The sequence below is a fragment of the Pleurodeles waltl genome, chromosome 3_1 (genome assembly GCF_031143425.1).
Source record: "Pleurodeles waltl isolate 20211129_DDA chromosome 3_1, aPleWal1.hap1.20221129, whole genome shotgun sequence".
Classification (NCBI taxonomy): domain Eukaryota; kingdom Metazoa; phylum Chordata; class Amphibia; order Caudata; family Salamandridae; genus Pleurodeles; species Pleurodeles waltl.
In genome coordinates this window covers 470882570-470899201 of record NC_090440.1, presented here as the reverse complement: position 1 = coordinate 470899201, position 16632 = coordinate 470882570, and positions in this window count along the sequence as shown.

The window sequence follows — 16632 nt, the reverse complement described above, 5'->3', positions numbered from 1 at the left end:
GTCAACTAGCCACAAATTGTTCAACAGCTTCTGATGATGTGCACAGACTCAGTCCTCACATTCTGTAGTTCTGCCCTTCTAATACACAGTCCTATTTTTTTAGTAAGAACAATATAACAAGGGTGACTTCTTGCTCCTCTCTAACAAATGGGGTAAAGTTTTGCAGTGATTACCCTACCCAATTGTTTAGAATTTCATGTGTGCTCACAACCCTATAGTACCACTCTCTGCCTAAATCCAAGATGGTGAAATACTACTCTCTTTGTGTGGAGCCTGAGGTGCAGCCAAGAAAATCAGCATCCCTTCCTCTGTGGTCACCTTAAACCAGATCTTGGGGCAGCTCCCTTCTCACTATGACTGGAATCTGGTTTAATAGAGGAAAAAAGGGGACTATTCAGGTCTCACTTGACATTTGCCTGCAACAGGGATAAGGATAATTAAATACCAGAGCACTGTCCAAGTGGCCATCTTTCAATCAATCAAAAAATTTGTAGAGCACGCTACTCACCCATGAGGGTCTCAAGGTGCTGGGGGGGTGAAATCGGGGGAGGGCAGGGAGGGTCACTGATCGAACAACCATGTCTTGAGGTTCTTGTGGGTCCCCAATGCTTACCCCAACCACAGGAGATCAACCTCTGAAGCCACCCACCTGTAAACAGTGCATCTTCACTCACCTCCAGTCTCCATTGGTTAACATTGGCCACCTAACTCTGAATTCAACCTCAGCACCTGGCCGCCCCTGTGTCGCTGTGGACGCATTCTTGGTGCTGATTTGAACCAGGCCTGGTGTTGATCTAAGACCCTGAAGACAGATTCTGTTAGTCGGGTACTTACCTGCAAAACTGCATTCTTGTTTTCCTCCTATAGGTTAACATTGAAGATTCTGAAATTTGCACTGTCAATTTTTGAAACCAAAATTTATTTTACATTTAAGAACTGGTTACCTTTTAACAATGTTCATGGTCTTACAATGATATACAAATCCATGTTATTTTTGTAAATTGGACTCAAGGTATTCTTTTGAGCATACGTCTTAATTTATTGATACTGTGAGTACGACAAATGCTTATCACGACTCCTCGATAAGCCGAACTGCTCGCCCACACTACCACAAAAATAGACCATTGAGTTGTCTATTTTTGCCTCTGGATACAAAGGTGGGGATACCTGAACTCTCTGCACAGTGCACGTCATTTCTGTTCACTAAATAGAGAGCCAGCCTCGTACAAGACAGCTATATCCCTGATTCAAAAAACAGACAGTGCTGACCTCCAACAAAGCTTACCATTAATGCAAAATTGTTAGATGGTGACAGAGCATGATCCGAGGAGCAAGAAATCAGAATAGATCAGTCATTCTTCATTGATTGCCAATACAGACTGACAACATTTCACCTATTCTTTTACCCAAACCTCAAGTTATATCAGTTCACCAGCTCCATCAAAATCCAAGATTCAGAGATCTTCAGTCAGCCATATTCCCAAATGAATGTACCAACAGCACTGGCATCATTACTGATGGTTGCATTAACTTCCACCCTGGGATTGCATTAATCTCTGCAACAGCAGCATTATAAGGGCCAGAGCCCATGAACTTGAATATCCTCAAAACAAACTACCACAATAGACACAATTCTGAAAACCACAATGCCACATGCTCAACTAGCAAACACTTTTCTTGAACCTGAGTTAACCTCTTTGTATTCATGGACATACTGAAACCTTCTGATGGCACTGGGCAACTCGCCCCCCATTGGTCGCCTCATACCAATGATTGGCCAAAGGCCATGCTTTCCCACAACACCAAAAGCACCCACCCAAAGACACCAACTAGCTTCTAATCATCAGGATCATCAACTACTGATGCAAAGTAAGCTAAGTTTGCATATAGAGCCTCCCACAGTAATGCTTACATATCTTTACAACTCACAGGGAAACCACAACATTCTGTATTGAAGCAATCTGCTACAAATATTGAAAGTTCTCCTCATTTTAAGTTCCGTAAAATCAGAGAACATTGTTAATGTCGGTTTCACCACTTCTGTGATCGATAGAAAAATCATAATTCCAAAAACCCTCAACAGCGGACTTAATTTATAATCACAGAATTCACTTAAATTAATTTGCCAGTTGTGGCATAAGTATGTGCAGAACTGCTGTACAACTTTACTTAACTCCATTCATAACTCTGCTTATCTTTCCATCACCAAACTGCAGCAAGAGTTTTGCACCATTACTCAGATTAGAAAAGAGCACCAAAAACAGCTGACTAAACATCATCCCAGGCACAAAGACCAATGGAAATGTGACTCTCTGTGGACATGCCTTTTGACAGCTCCAAAACAGATAGCCATTGCAGAATTATCACACCATAACCATTCCTAGCTTAACCTGCAAAAACATTACCTAAAAGCTACAAAACTGAAAGAGGCAACAATCAGATTAGGACCATTGAATGGTGCAAGACTAAAGGTATTAGCTCACTGTAAAACAACCCTTAAAATGTTACAGTATCTTTTGCAGTCAGGAGACTTGGGGTTTCTCAGCAGACAATTGCAGCAGAGGGATTCCTATCCTTTCACAACTTATCCTGAAAGCAAGGAAAATGTGGTTGGCCTGATGGGGGAATAGCAATCTTAGTAGTAACCTCATGCACTATTGCCAAATTGAAACCAATGAGACTTGCCTCCAGGTCGTTGCTATCATGCAAAGTTACAGCAACTACAGTTGCAACAAATTTATCATAGCAAATATTTACATCAAGCCAGGAGCAAAGATAAGGAAAGAATCTTCAACTACAAGCATGAAGGAACTGGCCAAACTGAATCTAAATACAAGGTAGCAAAACTAATAATCATTGGAGATTTCCACAGGAATGTAGTCAAAGTAATTTCATGAACTATTCAAAATTCACTATACAGGAACTCAAACTGGGTATTTTGGAACTAACCAAAAACCAGGCTAGGTACAAACTTCCTAATATACCTACCAACACTGGGAACACATTGCCTAAATGGAAGATTTCAGTTAAACACGCCTGCCAACTTAACAAGAGTCACCAAACGTAGGGCCTGATTTAGAAATTGGTGGATGAGTTACTCCATCACACCAGTGATGGATATCCCATCCGCCGAACGGCAGACAGGATATTCAACACCATTGTGATGGTGTCACTCGTCTGACATTATCTAAATCAGGCTGTCTCTCTCATAGGTTAACATGGGGGCTGCCTTTCAATATCCTTAAAGTCCAGCTTTGCTTTGAAAGCAGATAGAAATATGGAGTTTAGGGTCTTTGAACTCATAATTTTTAAAATACATCTTTTAGTAAAGTTTGTTTTTAGATTGTGTGTTTGAAAATGCCACTTTTAGAAAGTAGGCATTTTCTTGCTAAAACCATTCTGTGACTGCCTGTTTGTGGTTCCCTGTCTGGGTCAGTTTGACAGCTGGGCTATTTGCACCTCTCCTTTAGACAATGACACAAAGGGAGCTGGGGTGTAGCCTGCATATCCTGATGAGCCATCTGTGCTGGGAGGGAGGGGAGGTGTGGTCACTCACACCTGAAAGGGCTCTACATACCCTCACACAATACAGTCTCCAAACCTCTGGTGCGTGTTCTGGGGCCTGGCCTGGGCAAGGCAGGATCATACAAACAAGAGAGACTTTCCTTTGAAGTTTTCCTTTTTCAAAGGCAGAAAGACGTATAAGCCTGTGACTGTGCTTTGTTGGGCTATCCTGCAGTTCCTGCTTCTGCCTGTGAAAGGGGACAAAGATTGGACTTTGTTGTGCATTCCTGCTTGAGAAGAGCTTGCCTCCTGTTGATGAAGTATCAGGGCCATCAAAGACTTCCCCTGCCAGGTCCTTGACTCTCTGCTGAGACTCCTGCCCTGCCAAGTGGTGCCCTATCAAGTCCCTGGGCTCTTGAAAGGTGAAGTTGGCTGACAAGAACTGATAATCCATGCACATTTTTGATGCACTTTCCACAACATGGTTGATAAACGACACATTGCTGGCTTTGCGGCTGAAATAGACTCTCCACCTGCATTGTGGCTGGGAGTTCGATGCATTGTGGCTGGAGAAATGATGTGCAACACCCCCTTACAGAGGCTGATACTAACGCAAACCCAATGGAGCACAGTTTTCTGATAACTTGTGACCGGATTTTCCATGCGTCGTCCCTGGGCGTCCAAGTCAAACCTGACTCTGGGCGGATCTGAGGTGCCCCGTCCGGAAATCGATGCATCGCTCTCTTGCTAGGGAGAAAAATGATGCATCACCTACCCAACCAGAGAAGGAAATGACACACAACCTCACTTGCGAGTAAGAAATCAACATATTGCTACCCTTTCCGATGCATGCTCACCTGTGCAGCTTTATTTGTTATGCTAACCAGGCACTTTGTGTAACAACAGCATTCTCACTGTTTTCTAAGAATTCAGGTAGTCATTAGGACCTTGGCGGTCAGGTTACCGCCACGCCAGCAATGGTGGTAGTACCGCCACCAAGCCGGCAGTAATAACTGCCAAATAATGACCATGGCGGTGATCCCTCCCATAGACAGCCAATGTACCACACTGAAGAACCAGAACCTTATGGGCCTGGCGGCGCAGGGTACGCCTGAAATCTCCTTGGATTCACCTGCCTCAACTAACAGAGACACGGGACACTCTGTCAGGCGTAAAAGATCAGATTTTATTAGCTGCAGCTAGTACAGTTGTCCAAGAAGTACACAAGGTATGTTCTCAGGAGACTGCCACTTTACTTTGTGGCGCACAATCTTATATACCGTATAAAAACCATTTATTAACTACATACACTCCCAGAACACATAGAAAGGAGCCAGTATGGATAATGTAAAGATAGAACAGAGCCAATAGAAATGTCGGAAAACAAGACAGCACCAATAGAAGGAATTGGAAAACAAAGTATCAAGTGACTTAAGGTTGCCTCCCCTCCAGCTGTGTTTGTCACCCCTCCCTTGAACTAATTCATTAACCGATCCACAACGAAGTTGCATGTGGTGCGATAAGTTTGTGTGCGTTTGGAGGACAGTTGTGAAATGAGAGAATACTAGCAAAGGACAGCGAAGGCCAGACGATAAGATAAGATCGGCGGAGAATAGTGTGAGCCTACAGATAGTTGAAACAAGGATTAGAAAACCAGACAGGGATTAGTGTACTCGGTCAGACCTTAATACCAGCCTTGTAAAGATAGAGGCAGAAGGCTGTTTTGAACACCATGTTGCAGAATAAGCAGAAAAGGCAGAATGGACTTCGTTCGCTGTGCTGCCTGAGTGAAGGCAACATAAAATGGCGGCGGGCCACAAAATGGCGGGTCGATACGATCGTATTAAAAATCGAATTTCCTCAACACCAGCCTCCAGCACGGTACGACCACTGACCACGATGGTAGCCACCTACAGGCAGACGGAAGACAAGGATCCTCCCACCATATTATGACATAGCACACCTCCAGGATCTCCACGGGGGTAGTAGCAACAACAAAAGCCTGGCAGAAACACATCCTTTAAAAGGAGACACTCACCTCCAGAGACACAGAGGAGTCCGCAGCTGCCATGGAACTAGAACTGTAAGTCCTTGCCTAGTGGTTCGGGAGGGGGGTCCTTCCCCTCTGGTGATGGAGAGGGCTCCTTGCCGGATGGTTCTGGAGGGGGCTCTTTGCCCACTGGTTACTGAGGGAGCTCCTTACCCACTGGTTCTGGAGGGGACCCTTGCCCACTGGTTACTGAGGGGGCTCCTTGGCCACTGGTTACTGAGGGGACTCCTTGCCCACTGGTTCTGGAGGGGGGTCCTTGGCCTCTGGTGATGGAGGGGGGATCCTTGCCTTCTGTTGATAGAGGGGGCTCCTTGTCCACTGGTTCTGCAGGGGGGTCCTTGGCCACTGGTGATGGAGGGGTCTCCTTTCCATCTGGTGATGGAGGGGGCTCCCTGCTCACTGGTTCTCGAGGGGGCTCCTTGGGCTTAGTTTTGTGAGGGGCCTCCTTGGACTTAGTTTTGTGAGGAGCCTCCTTGGCCTTAGTTTTGAGAGGGGCCTCGTTGGGCTTCTTCTTGAGAAGGGTCTCCTTGGCCTTAGTTTTGGGAGGGGCCTCCTTGGCCTTGGTCTTGGGAGGGGTCTCCTTGACCTTTGTCTTCGGAGGGGTCTCCTCGGCCCTAGGTTTTGGAGGAGGTTCCATGGTTTTGGTTGTCTGTTTGGGAGGGGGCGGCACTTTAGCCCTATGTTTTGGGGGTGGATGAGTGTCCTTGGGGCAGGGGGGCAGCGTTGCACTCATGTGCCCCTTAGTGGCAGCTGCAGACTTTCGGGGTGGAACAGTGTCAGACTGGGTGCTTGAGGTACTGGGCCAGGGAGGTGGGACCTTCCTCTTACAGACAGGATGGGGGAGGGGGAGGAAAGAGGTGAAGATGGGAAAGGAAAAGCTTCTTAGGGCCAATGGGGCAGGATGGGGGAGGTTGGATGGGAGTGGAGGTAGAGAGAGTGGTTGTAGGAGGAGGAGGTGTGCTGGACTTGGGTACAGGTGCATGGACAATGTGTGTGTGTGAGGTGGATGGCATTTGACTGCAAACATTTTTGTGTCTTTGGATGGGGCAGACATAGTGAGAGAGGGCAAGCAGGACATGTGGACTGATGTTGTGGTGGTGTCTGAAAATAAGGTAGGTGTACTGCATGATGTGGTGAAGGAAGTAGTGGAGATTGTGCATGTGTTGTATTTGGGGTGCATGTCTGCGGGTCTGCTGTAGTGGTGACTGTGGGCAAGGCTGTGTAGGTGGCAGGTTCAGGGACTGCTGATGCAGTGCATGCAGGTGTGAGTGCGGATGTAACTGTGAGGGAGGAGGAGGAGGGGAGACAGTAGAAGAAGTGGATGATATTGTGTGTACATCTGTGTGTGGCTGAGTGCTTGTGGACTGAAGTGTGCTGCCTGCGTTTGTCTGTGCGAGTCTTGTGTGATTTTGATGTGCATGCTTGTCTGAATGTGTGCGTGAGATCGGTTGGGGGTGAGGAGACTATGACTGGGAAGTGGTAGTTGGAGGGGGGACAGAAGAAACAGGGATACTGGCTGCCTTCAGTGAAGAGGCCAGAGCATGAATCGATCTCTGTAGGGCTGCCAAGCCACAGTGAATGCCCTCCAGGAAGGCATTGCATTGCTGCATCAGGGATGCTAGCCCCTGGATGGCATTCACTGTGGTTGACTGCCCTACAGAGATGCATCTCAGGAGGTCAATAGCCTCCTTACTGAGGGCAGCAGGGCTGACTGGGCCAGGCCCTGAGGTGCCTAGGGCGAAGGAAATGCCCACCCTCCTCGGTGAGCCGGCATGGGCAACTCGGTCGGGGGCTACTGAGAGGGCAGTGCTGGTACAGGGGATGATGGATGAACCTGATGCTGGGGTGGTCCCAAAGGGGACCGCCAACACCAGGGGCTTCCCATCGGAGGAGGAATCAGAGTCAGTGGTATCATCTCCTGTCCCCGCCATGGTGCTCCTCTCGCCCTCCGTCCCACTGGTCCCCTCTGCGTCAGTGGATTCTGCTGCCTGGGTCACGTGGGCTACAGCTTAATAAGTGTGTCATTCTAGTCGAATGTAGTCACCTAGACAATTCCACTGTCCAACATACAAGCATGCTCTGTGTACACTGCTGTAGTGTGTTCATGGTTCCTGTTGTCACTCCCTTCTTACTTTTGGGTCCCTTAGGTACCAACCACTGCAGAGGAATAGGACGGGACCTGTAGCTGTGTCACACCACAACAACCACACCACCCGCAACCACCTCAGCTGTCTGCTACGAAACACCCGTTCCCTACACAAACATGCCATAGAACTCTGGGACCTCATCACATCACACTCACCCGACATCGTCTTCCTCACAGAAACATGGACAAACCTCACATCCGAGCCAGACATAGCCACAGCCAACCCAGAGGGCTACAAACTCCATAGCAAAGACTGCCTCAACAAACCTGGAGGCGGCATCGCCGTCCTCCACCGAGACACCATCAAGGTCACCACCAACACCCTTGACACCCTCAACAAAGCAGAACACATGCACTTCCTCATCCACATCAACAAAACTACCACCCTCAGAGGCACACTCATATACAGACCACCTGGACCACGCCCCCCTTCTGCGACACCATCGCTGACACCATCAGCACGCACGCTCTCACCTCCACAGACTACATACTCCTCGGCGACTTCAACTTCCACCTGGAAAACCCCCTAGACCACAACTCCTCCTCCCTCCTGGACAACCTCACCAACCTGGGACTCAAACAACTGGTCACTGCCTCCGCCCACTCGGCTGGACACACACTAGACGCCATTTTCACCGCAAGCCAACACGTCACCTACACCCACACCACCAGACTCCAATGGACAGACCACCATTGTGTCCACTTCTCCTCCAACAAACCACCAACACACCACCACCAACACACCACCCCCTACCGCATGTGGGACAAGATCCCCACGGACCACCTGAACTCCCAACTGACTCAAACTCCCCCACCCAACACCACCAACCCCAACATCGCCGCACACAACCTCAACAAATGGATCACCACCTGTGCCGACGCTCTCGCGCCCCTCAAAAAAAACATCACTACCCGCTCCTTACACGACTCCACGACGCCGGGATCCGCCACCTAGCCCTGGACTGGCTCACCTCCTTCCTTACCGACAGAACCTAAAAAGTCTGCCTCCCACCCTTCTAATCCTCTGCCACCAAAATCACATGCGGAGTCCCACAAGGCTCCTCCCTCAGCCCCACCCTTTTTAACATCTACATGGCCCCACTAGCCAACATCCTCAAACCCCACGGCACCACCATCCTCTCATACGCTGATGACACACAACTCATCTTTTCCCTCACCCGCAACCCCTCCACCGCCAAAACTAACCTACACGCAGCACTCCTTGACACCTGAAACTCAACTCCAACAAAACCGAAATTATCATTTTTGGTCCTCACAAAAACACTTGGGACCCCTCTTGGTGGCCCACCACACTAGGCCCCGCACCCACCCCCGCAAACCACACACGCAACCTCGGCATCATCATGGACCCCTCCCTCTCTATGACCCAACAAATCAACGCACTCACCTCCTCATGCTTCAACACACTCATGCACACTGAAGAAAATATTCAAATGGATCCCCACAGAGACCAGAAAGACAGTCACCCACGCTCTCATCAGCAGCAGGCTTGACTACAGCAACGCCCTTTACGCCGGCACCACACAAAAACTCAAACGCAAACTACAACGAATCCAGAACTCAGCAGCACAACTCATCCTCGACCTGCCTCGACATGAACACATCTCACCACACCTCAAATCCCTCCACTGGCTCCCCATAGACAAAAGGATCACCTTTAAGATCCTCATCCACAAATCCCTCCACAACACCGGCCCAACCTACCTCAACGAGAGAGTGACCTTCCACACTCCCACACGCCACCTCCGCTCCACTGACCTCTCCCTCGCCTCAGTCCCCCACATCAAACACACCACCACAGGGCAGATCCTTCTCTTATCTGGCCCCCAAAGCCTGGAACTCCCTCCCCACCCACCTCCGCAAAACCCAGGACCTCCTACTCTTCAGAAAAAAACTTAAAACCTGGCTTTTCGAACAGTGATCTACCCTCCCACCCCCCCCTCAGCACCTTGAGACCCTAACGGGTGAGTAGCACGCTCTATAAATCTCTTTGATTGATTGATTGGTAGTCACTTTCAGGACAGGCATTGTAGGTCCCAGGTGTGCTGCAGTTGGCGGTGTGTGCTCCTCATCATGCCCTGGTGACTAGCCATATCACTGGTAGTGCAATGTATATTGCTTAGGCCTGTTCCCTGTGTGTCAGGGTGCTGTGTATGCCAACGGTGGTGTTGGTGCAGTAATTTACACAGTGTTTCCTTTTCATCTCTCCCCCCTCTTTTTGTTCTGTCATCTTGTCCCTGTGTGCATTAGCATCATCTGGTGGAGGAGTAGGGGCACTGGCGACAGAGGGAGCTGCATCCCACATGACCCTGGAGGCAGAGTCCACCAACGCCAAGGGTTCCAGTGGGATGGAAGGCAAGGGGAGCACCAAGGCAGAGACAGGAGGAGATGACACCGACACAGACACCTCCTCCGATGGGAGCTTCCTGGTGGTGGCGGACACCTCTGTGACCACCCCAGCTGCAGGTACAGCTGCCACCCCCGTACCAACACTGCCCTCCCAGTAGCCACTGAGCAAGTTGCCCGTGCCCGCTCACCCAGGAGGTTTGGGATCTCCTTCGCCCCAGGCACCTCAGACCCTGCCCTAGTGAGCCCTGCTGCCCTGAATGAAGAGGATATTGCAGTCAACTACTGTGAATGCCATCTAGGGGCTGGCATCCCAGATGCAGCAATGCAATGCATTCCTGGAGGGCATTCACAGTGGATTGGAGGCCCAACTGAGATCGATTCAGGCTCTGGCCTCCTCTCTGATGGCAGCTATTGTCCCTGCTTCTACCGCCCGCCCAACAACTACCAATTCCCAGTCCCACTCCCCTCAACCTCAACCCATCCCAGGCACACACACACACGAGCATGCCTGCAAGGTAACGCACGAGAGGCACAGGCAAACACAAGCACTACACTTCATCCCACAGGCACTCACACAAACACCATACAGTTGCAGACACGACAACATCCACTGCCTCCACTGTCTCCCCCCTCCTCCCCCACCTCTCTCCTAGTCACGTCCACACTCACACCTGCATGCACTACATCTCCACCTACATCCACTATCAGCATCACCACACTAAGCAGAACACACACCTCACTGCAGACACCTCCACAACAACCATGCACTTGTCCCCTGTGTCCTCTCCCACCATGTCTGTCCCCCCCTCCTAAGGGACACAAACGCAAGCATTCACACACCCAACAGCCACCCACTTCACATCAGCATACAGCCCATGCACATGAACCCAAGTCCAGCAGACAAACACTTCCAACAACCACTCCCTCATCCTCCACTCCCATTACTCCTCCCTCCTCCGTCCCACCATCCCTAAAAAGCCCTTCCTTTCCCAATTTGACCTCTTCCCTACCCCTCGCCCCGTCCTGCTTGTATAGACAGGTTACCAATGACATAGCCCAGCACTTCAGCCAAACAGTCCAAGGGGACAGTGGTAGCACCACCTACTCGTGGTGGTAAGGATACCAAACCTCCAAAACAGAAGGGGAAGAAGCCAGCACCACCAGGGAAGAAGGAGAAGGGGCCTGCACCACCAGGGAAGAGTGTGAAGAGTCCTGCACCACCAGGGAAGAGTGTGAAGAGTCCTGCACCACCAGGGAAGAGTGTGAAGGGGCCTGCACCACCTGTGAAGAAGGAGAAGGGGCCTGCACCAGCTGTGAATAAGGGGAAGGAGCCTGCACCACCAGGCAGGGAGGGGAAGAGCTCATCCACCTCTGCCAGGAAGATTAAGGGATCAACGACCCATGGACAGGAGGAGATGAGGCACTCTACACCAGCGGAAGCTGTGAGGCTAACACCGCCACCACCACTGGCTTTCACGGGACCCCCACTGCCAGCTGTGGAAGTGCAGGCATCAGGGAGTCCAGGGGATGCCCAGGAGGCTCCTCTAACCACCACCACAATGCAGCCATCGAACAGTGCAAGGGCTGCCCACGTGGCTCCTCCAACCGCTACCACAATGCAACTATAGAACAGTGCAGGGGCTGCCCAGGAGGCTCCTCCAACCACCACCACGGTGTAGGGGCTGCTGTGCGGGCTGCCCCCTCCAGAACCAGTGAGCAAGTCACCCACTTGAGAGACTGTGGCCTTGCACTCCCAAGGACAGAGCAATGGGCATTCCGCCCCCTCCAGAACCAGTGGGCAAGTCACCCACTTGAGAGACTGTGGCCTTGCACTCCCCAGGACAAAGCAATGGGCATGTTGCCCCTCCAGAACCAGTTAGGCAAGTCACCCACTTGAGAGACTGTGGTCTTGCACTCCGCATGATTAAGCCTTGGGCATGTTGCCCCTCCAGAACCAGTGGGCAAGTCACCCTCTTAAGAAACTGTGGCCTTGCACTCCCAAGGACAAGGCAATGGGCATGTTGCCACATCCAGAACCAGTGGGCAAGTCACCCCCTTGAGAGACTGTGGCCTTGCACTCCGTAGGACAAAGCAATGGGCATATTGCCCCGTCCAGAACCATTGAGGAGGTTCCCATATTCGGGTGAGGTCCCCCCCCCAACCCCCTGAGATGCCTTCCCACTTGCAAAATGATGCCCCTGCAGTGTTCTCTCCAGCTGTGTCAGGATACAGGTTGAGCCTTGGACTGTGCCCTGTGGCCTTGTGTGCCCTCATGACTTTGGACTGGGCATTGGCCCTTTATGGACATTTGTATATATTTGGTTCGTGTGGTGGGTTTTGCTCTGCTAATACATTGTCGTTACTCCAGCATTGTGGTCTTTGTTTTATTAGGCTGTGTGTCATGTGCCATTGGTTCATGTGTGCAGCTGATTGTGTGTATGGTGTGTGTGAGTCAGGTGTGTTTTGGGCATGTGTGTGTCACTCTTGTTTTCCTCCCACCCTCCCTTGTGTGCTAGGCGGCTGTACTCACTGTCGTCGTCTTCGTCGGCGTTGGTGTTCCAGGTAGAGCATGACGTAGAAGATCAGTGGGAAAACTTGCTGTTCGGGTTCCATGGCGGCGTGGTTCTTCCCTGTGTCTCAAATGGTGAGTCCATTCACTTCTGAGCTCTATTTCTACCAGGCTTTTGTTGCCATTGGTACCGCCCCGGAAAAGGTGGTGGTTTCATGTGTCTTAATATGGTGGGTGGTACTTTGTCTCCCGCCTGGCTGTTGTTGGCTGCCGCCGTGGTGACTGTTCTTTCTGCTGTGGCGGTTGGTGTGGTACATTGGCTGTCTATAGGAGTTATCACCGCCATGGTCATAATTTGGCAGTACTTACCGCCAGCCTGTTGGCGGTATTACTGCCACTTTATCACTCACCGCCAAGGTCATAATGAGGGCCTATGTGTAGGAAATAGCCTCTTTTGAAATGGTCAGCCCCCACTTTTTGCCTGGAACATGATGTGGTTTCAAACTATAGAAGCTCTGGGCCCCTGCTAAACAAGTTCCCAGGGCCAATTCTCTGCCCCAAAAACTGTACTGGGATTGACACTTCAGCCATCCTTTTAAGTCCCTAGACTTGTACCCCAGTAGATAGGCCATATTGTGCCACTCTGAGAGGTACTGTGAGAAAAACTGCCTCTTTTGTCAGGGTTAGCCCACTCATTTTGCCTGATATTTGATGTAGTCTCAAAGTTGTTACTGCCCAGGGTCCCTGCTAACCAGGTTCCCTGGGCTCAATCTCTTTCCCTAAAACTGTTGTGATGCATTGGCACAATTGGCAACAACTTTAGCTGCCATGAGAAGTCCATAGTAAATGGTACTTAGGCACCCAAGGCATAGGGTACTAAGGGTAGGCCCCTACGGTCAGCAGCACAGATTGTGCCACCCTCTAGGGCCATGCATCTGCCATTGCATTGCAGGCTGAGTATTCTAATGTCATCCTAAAAGACAAACTCAACATGGCACACAGCCTGTGTGCCCTGTCCAGTACACACTGCATGCACTATAGCTAACTCATACCTCTGGCAGGCCTTTCAGCCCTAAGGCAGGGTGCGCTATACTATATGTGTGGGCATAGATACATGAGCAATATGCCCCTACTGTGTCCTTACCAAACTTGGGACATGGTAAGTGAACCGGGCAGCCGTTTTAATGCATTTGCTGGACACTGGCCAGTACAAGCTTAACAGCTACATGATGGCCACCCTGAATCCTGGGTTGTTTGGTCTGGGCACTTCTAGATGCATGGCCCTAGAGGGTGGCACAATCAGTGCTGCTGCCCTCAGAGGCCTACCCTTAGTACCCCATGCCCTAGGTTCCTAAGTACCATTCACTACAGACTTATAGTGGCAGCTAAAGGTGTTGCCAATTGCCTTAGCAATTTTTAGGGAGAGAACACTGGTACTGGGACCCTGGTTAGGAGGATCTCAGTGCACTCCAGGCCAAGTTGCACCAAGAAACTAGGCAAAAAGTAGGGTGGTACTGTAACAAAGTTCCAGTTTCCCACACCAGGACACCCAGCGAATGGCCCAAGCAGCAGGGGGCCAAGCTAAAGCACAACTTTAAGCAGCCCATCACATGTCGAATTCATACGCTGTCCTTCATAAAGCTCACACTCCGGACACTGATTAGTCCATGGGTTGTTCGAGCGACACAAATATTAACTCCATGAAAGGGCCAAATGTTACTTCACACAGCAGACAACGTCTAACTCTGTCTCACCTTCTAGTGTTGCCCGACACTTTAGTGAAGATGACTTACCTCTACGGAGGAATGGGGAGGTGATACAATTTGCACAGGAGCCAGAGCATAGTTGTGACATGATATGCAAAAGCCCTTGCAAAACTCAGAATCCTGAATGGTCCCACTCATCGGATCATGACTCAAGCTGAGACCTTGACAAGTTTACTAGCAGTAACAGGCACAGCTGCGTCTCTGGGTCCCAGCAGTTATTCAGCGAATGCAGGAAGGCCATTGATCCCTGGAGGTCCTGTAAAGTGGGAAAGACTGTTCTTGATATGGTCCGGAAAGGCCAAGCACATCCCACTTGAACACTCACACCCCTAACATGGTTTTCTGAATGGACAAATCTCATCCCCTTACCGGTTTTAGATAATATTGTGATAATATGGGGGTTATTAGCTACTGGCCCGTTGGCCGTCAGCTGGGGGAGGACCTGTTAGTAAGGTTTTCTATGTTCTTTTATTGCTAGTGCTACAAACACTGTGTGGATGGAGGGGTGAGAAAATGGAGGTCCAAAGTCAACAGATGCCTCTGTCCTTATTGCAGCACCATACCAAATATCAGATACACATATCAGGCCATTAATGGCTGCATCTTCACAGGAGTAATGCTATATAACGTGTTAACATTGAACATGAGGGGCATGATGACACACACCAAATGTCACCGGATTCACACATTCTTGAAACGTCACCATGCATGCATAGCAATACTCCAGGAAACACACCTCACAGATTGGGAATTACAAAGACTCAAAATTAAATGGAGGGGGTAAGCATGTGGTGCAACAACAGCAGCATTTGCCATATGGAGTTTTAGTCTGGATGCCCCTGCCACTCCATACCTCCTGGAGTGCCTTATTATAGATAAAGGGGGCAGATATATAATAGTGGAATGATTACTGGATGGTACACCCCTAGCGCTAGCCGGAATATACGCGCCAAACTTAGGACACAGAGAACTCCTGACATCTCTCACACCTACACTCTTCCTGGATCCTGCCTTCACTTGATTATGGGGGGAGGGGCGACTTTAACTGCGTGCCTGATATAGCTCTAGACAAATCACACCCACCACGTCCGAGTGCACCCAGCAGAATTACATCCCAGGTGCTCTGCTCCTGGATATCCGATATGGGTCTGCACGACATATGGTGCCTAAGATATCCCCAGAAGTGGAAATACACCTTCTATTCCTGAGTACCAGAGTACACAGCCTACACACTAGAATAGATTTGATTCACTGGCTTGTTCATCTGACCTAAAAAGTTATGCAAGCAGAGTACCTGGTCAGAACACTGTCTGACCATTGTCCATTGCAAATAACTTTACCTGCAGCTTCTTCCAACCGGAGGCAGCCATTTTGCACCTTCATCCGGGGTTTAGTGTGCTCAAGCCCCGCATGGACACTTTAACGACTATTGGACTTGGTCCTCTTCCTTTGCAGGTCTTTAGGTTCAGTAATCCGTCTTCAGTGCTTTGCAGTCTGTTGTGGTCTTTGCAAAATCCCTTATCACGACTTTAGTGTGTTTCTGGGGAAATAGTAGTACTTTACTCCTACTTTCCAGGGTCTTGGGGTGGGGTATCTTTTACACCCTTAGTGTTTTCTTACACTCCCAGCGACCCTCTACACACTACACAACCCTAGGGGTCCATTCAAGGTTCGCATTCCACTTTCTTAGTATATAGTTTGTGTTGCCCCCAGGCCTATTGCATCCTATTGTATTCTACAGTGTTTGCGCTACTTTCTGACTGTTTTACTTACCTGATTTGGTTTGTTGTGTATATTTTGTGTATGTGACTTACCTCCTAAGGGAGTATAGCCTCTCAGATACTTTTAACACATTGTCACAAAAATAAAGTACCTTTATTTTTAGTAACTATGGGCCAGATATAGTAAAGGTTTTTCACGATGCCCAATTCCCGTTTTGTGAGTCGGTAACCTGGTTACTGACTCGCAAAACGGGATTGCAAGTCACAAATAGGAAGGGGAACACTCCTTCCTATTTGCGAGTCTCAACGTGATGCGGCATTGCTTTGTGACCGCAAACGCGGTAGTTACCACCAGTGTCACATTGGTGGTAACCCATTCGCAAAAGGGACCCCTTCCCCTTTGTGAATGGCCTGGAAAACATTTTTTCAGAGCAGGCAGTGGTCCACTGCCTGCTCTGAAAAAATGAAACTGAAACGTTTTATTTTTTCATTTTGTAATGCATCTCGTTTTCCTTTAAGGAAAACGGGCTGCATTACAAAAAAAAAACTGCTTTATTTAAAAGCAG